Source organism: Cryptomeria japonica, chromosome 9 (genome assembly GCF_030272615.1).
Source record: "Cryptomeria japonica chromosome 9, Sugi_1.0, whole genome shotgun sequence".
Classification (NCBI taxonomy): Eukaryota; Viridiplantae; Streptophyta; class Pinopsida; order Cupressales; family Cupressaceae; genus Cryptomeria; species Cryptomeria japonica.
Window position 1 is genome coordinate 245,309,527 of NC_081413.1, and position 5,776 is coordinate 245,315,302.

Consider the following 5,776-nt stretch of genomic DNA (forward strand, 5'->3'; position numbering starts at 1 on the left):
CAAGAATGAAAGGTTGTTTTATTGGTTGAAAAGGATGCATATGACAAGCGGTGTACAATAGTTTTTGAATTTCACTAAGGTTGGACATGGTAAGGGAGAGCACGATGGTGCAGGAGCATGTGTGAAAAGAGCCCTAGCTAGAGAATAATTGAAGTACAAAGGTGGTGTTGAGTTGATAGATGCAGAAATAATTATGCGATGGTGTAAGTCTATGATGGGTCCAGGTAATCCAGGTACATCAATGGTTCATAGATATTTTTGGTTGATCACCGAATCTAACATTGAAAACTATCTAGATTGTTGTACAGTTGTAGGATCGAGTGACATGCACTCATTTATGAGTTCAAATTCAAGTTCACTGATAATTTATACAAGACAAATGGTATGTTTTTGCTCTTCATGCATGTATTGTTTATGGAAGAATGTGAATCACAAGAGTGGGTTGACAAATGGTCATGTAGACCGTTGATTCCCATTGATTCATATCAAATTCCCAAAGCACTACAATTGAGCTAGATGGAGACATCAGTGGATTTTGACCATGTATCCGACCTAGTGGATTCAAGTGATTTTTTGAGTTAATTTTTTTGAAAGTATTCTTTTTGGTTCATTTTGTTCTACATCATACTTTATTTTTGGTATTAATTAACACTTTATAAATGCAGGTCATGTGTATGCAGTTGTTGCAGAAGAGAACAATGAAGATGGAACATATTACTATTTGTGTCATTGTGTTGAGCCAAAAAGAAAATTGACAACCACAATCATTGACGGAGAGGGTATTGAGTACCCAATAGGGTTTGTTGTCGTGACAGGAACATGGCTTTGGAGATACCCTATCAAGAATTCTGATGTTTGGTTGTTCGAGGACTTTGAAACACAGAGACATATTTTTCATTTCTCTAACCTTGTTGTTGCAACAAATATTCATTTGATGAAGTATCATGGTAGACCTCATAACAATATTTTATGGAAAGTTCGTGAATTTGACCACGAGGCAATACTTGACACAATACGGGTTAGAGTCGATCCTGAAGGCTCACTTGATTGATTCTACGATTCAGAGTAGAATGATTTTGAGAATTTTGTATAAATCGTCGATGAATTATTCTATATTCTTTTTTTGTATATATAAATGCCCATGAGTTGATTTTTACATGTTTAGGGGCATAATTTTGTATATTTAAATGGCAATGAGCTGATTTGTACATATGTACATACCAAATTTTGTATATTAAAATGGTGATGAGCTGAATCGTACATATTATAATGCCAAATTTTGTATAAAAGCCCATGAGATGATTTGTAAGACATTTTTTTGTATAATCAAATAGCCAAGAGTTGATTTGACCATATTTAGAGGCAAATTTTTGAATAATATGTGACAATGTTTTGTGACTATTCTGTGTGATAATGTTTTGTGACTATGTTTTGAGTATATGTGATGTGATAAGGTCAATCATGATCATTCTTGATTCTTGTATAATCATGGAGAATTATTTGAGTCATTATCGGGTCATAGGGGTCATAGATTGAGACTAGATACAATTTGAGCAAAAATTGTCATTGTTGTCAAAAAAATTGTCAAAAAAGTTGTCAAGCAACTTCTACATTGAGTCGGTAGGGTATGACTCTCAACGTTCTGACACTTTGGTATGTACAACAGGGGCTTGCCTAATGTAAAACTGTCCACCCAGATGCGCTTGTGACATTGGTTTATGCACACGACGAACCAAATCAATTCTAGCCAATCCTGCAACTTTGCATTGCATGTAACTGATGGTTTTTGCAGCAAGCAAAAAATGCTACCAATTGAAAATGGATCCCAGACATCAAAAACTGAGATAGGACATTGTAGAGGAGCCTCACGCGACCCCACAGGTTCAAACAGATCGACCATATGTGTCTTGGATTGGAAGAAATAGTCCGTCAAATTTTGACAATTTTTTGGACTCAGGGCACTTGAGAGATCGCCCTGGTACGGTATGACTATCGACGTTGTGATTCTTTGGGATGCACGAGAGGAGAATGCATAGCATAAAATTGCCTACCTAAATGCACTCGTGACGTCGGATTGTGCACACGATGAACTGAATCAATTCTAGCCAATCCTGCAACTTTGCATTGCATGCAACTGACAGTTTTTGCAACAGACAAAAAAATGCTACCAATTGAAAATGGCTTCAAGTCATGAAAAACTGAGATAGGACATTATAGAGGATCCTCATGCAACCCCATAGGTTCAAATGGATCGATCATATATGTCCTGGATTAGAAAAAACAGTCTGTCAAATTTTGACAATTTTTTGGACTCATGCCACTTGAGAGATCGCCCCGGTACGGTATGACTCTCGATGTTCCAACACTTTGAGATGCACGATAGGGGCATGCCTAGTGTAAAACTGCCCACCCAGACATGCTCGTGATGTTGGTTTGTGCACTTGACAAAGTGAATCAATTCTAGCCAATCTTGCAACTTTGCATTGCATGCAACTGACGGTTTTTGCAGCAGGCAAAAAAATGCTACCAAATGAAAATGGCTCTGAGTCGTTAAAAACTGAGATAGGTCATTATAGAGGAGCCTTACACGACCCCATGGGTTCAAATAGATTGACCATATGTGACTTGTATTGGAAGAAACAATCCGTCAAATTTTGACATTTTTTTGGACTGATAGCACTTGAGAGCTTGCCCCGGTACGGTATGACTCTCAATGTTCCGACACTTTGGGATGCACGATAGGGGCATGCCTAGCGTAAACTTTCCCACTCGAACACGCTCGTGATGTTAGTTTGTGTACACAATGAGCCGAATCAATTATAGCTAATTCTACAACTTTGTATTGCATGCAACTGACGGTTTTTGCAGCAGGCGAAAAAATGTTACTAATTGAAAATGGCTCTGAGTCGTCAAAAAATGAGATAGGCCATTGTAGAGGAGCCTCACGCAACCCCACAGGTTTAAACGGATCGACCATATATGTCCTGGATTTGAAGAAATAGTTCATCAAATTTTGATAATTTTTAGACTCAAGGTACTTGAGAGATCGCACCGATATGGTATGACTCTCGACATTCTGACACTTTGGGATGCACGATAGGGGTATGCCTAATGTAAACGTGTCAAACTAGACATGCTCGTGACATTGATTTGTGCACAAGATGAGCCAAATCAATTATAGCCAATCCTGTAACTTTGCATTGCATGTAACTGATGGTTTTTGTAGCAGGCGAAAAATGCTACCAATTGAAAATGGCTCCGAGTAGTCAAAAACCGAGATAGTCCATTATAGAGGAGCCTCACGCAACCCCATAGGTTCAAACGAATTGACCATATATGTCCTGGATTTCAAGAAACAGTCCGTCAAATTTTGACAATTTTTTGGACTCAAGGCACTTGAGAGATCGCACCGGTATGGTATGACTCTCGACATTCCGACGCTTTGGGATGCACGACAGGGGCATGCCTAGCATAAACCTACCCACCCGGATGCGCTCGTGATGTTGGTTTGTGCACACGATGAACAAAATTTGACCATTGCGAGTGCGAGGGTGCTCTCGCACTAAACACATATTGTTGTTTATATTCATATTGTCGATTTTTGTTGTTTATATTCATATTGTTGATTATATATGCAAATATTCATTTAAATTTATAAAAGGGCAGCGACCAAATACAACGAATACACAATAATGAACTGAAAACAAGGAGTTTTGTAGGGTTAATTCAACATTTTAGAAATTTTATCAAATCATGTTCCACAATTGCAATATTTTATATCATATATTTTTGTTGTTTATATTCATATTGTTGATGACATAGGAAAATGATCAATTAAATTTATAAAAGGACAACCACAAAATACAACGAATACAAAATAATGAACTCAGTACACATTTATTGGATCAAATATATATATATATATATATATATATATATATATATATATATATATATATATATATATATATATATATATATATATATATATATATATATATATATATATATAAAGGCATGTCTGCCAAGTCAATACAAGTATTACAAAAATGTGGCATATGCCATATCCAAATCGATATACAATAAAAATGTAGAATATATCTACATGTATTGGTCATTATATGACCAAAACTCACACTATATGATCCTAAAATTGTGGTGGATCATCAAAATCAAGCCTCTTCAATGCAGTACGTGGCTCTGTAGATGGCTGCAAAACCACAATTCAAAAGCCAAGTTAGAATTCTTTTGTAGAAAATAGTTCACAATTAACAACATAACTATGCATTTAACTATAATTCTTTTGCAATTGAAATGTAGATTACCTCATCAACTGATCTAGGAGCTAATGTCTTCTCTCTCCTCTCCTTGTCACTCTTAGGAGTTTTCTTGAAGACATACTTAAATGGATCCACGTTATGGTTGTACCGCGAAGGGGTCTATTGTAGATTAAATGTACAATTAATACAATGTACTAACATAAATATATCAAAAACACTTAAAAGCTATAATATAGAGAACAATGACGTACATGTGCCTGAGATGCTTCTCCAATGGACTGAGGATGGCTCACCATTGATGGAGAAACTGTCGCTATCACCTATATAAAAAATGTTCAAAGATTAAATACAATTAATATAATGATAAGTATTGTAGGTTAAAAACAATTAATATAACATATCAAACAAAAGTGTACCAGATCCTGAGATGCTTCTCCAGTGCATGGAGGAGGGTTCGCCATTAATGAAATAGGTATGGATATTTCTTGTATGAAAAAATTATAAGATTATAATATATCACAAGTTCACATGTACACATGCATATAATCATGAAATCAAGAAAATAAAGTAGAGATACATGCCTCCGCCCTCTCTTGATCTATGGGCGAATCAGGTGCATTCAACAAATCCACATAGCTCGATGACCGTTGTACATGTAAAATAGACAAAAAACACTAATCAATCTACAAACCCCAACTAATACTTGATTTCAACATTTTCAAACAATTGTACAACTAAAAATGTGTTCAATTACCTTCTTCCCACGTTTTGGCGTCTTCAAGGAATTCTTTTTCTTAGGACGAGCCCTAGACACGGAGGGGGTACCTTAAAAAAACAAAATTAACATGAGATATTAGTACAGATATTATATTAAACATAATTTTAAAAATCTAAAATGAAATGACTTACATATTCCATCAAAACAATATATAAAAAGGGTTGTACAAAATATGATACCGTATAGCCTTGTAGGCCAAAATCGATCGATGAGAGCGTTATGTCATTAATCTGGGACATTTGGTCCCCTGCCAACACGTACAAACCAAAAATTGGACCAAGAATTAAAGATAGTTAGTATATCTTGTATTTTTTTGAATTCAAAGTGTACTATTCTATTTTAACATGTTACAAAAATTTATACCTCAGGCATCGAAGTTGCAATTGTAGTAACTGGGGGAGGAGTATGGGATACCGCTGTTGCATCTTGAAATGCATATTATTTGTCTCAATTTAAATAGATGTATAAATGAAAATTCATTTATGTAATTACAAATTTAAAGTGACTGATAAATAAAATGCAATGAATTCAAATCAACACACCTGTGTCTGTCGCTCATGGGCAAACACCATGTCCATCAGCTCATCTGTCAGAGTGAAATCCTCAGTCATGTGGGCCTGACATCTACTCCTGCAAATCGTGCATGGATGAGATGTGGATCCATCTGCACCGGCTGCATCATCTATCCCCGAGCAACTGACACACATATGTTGGATGG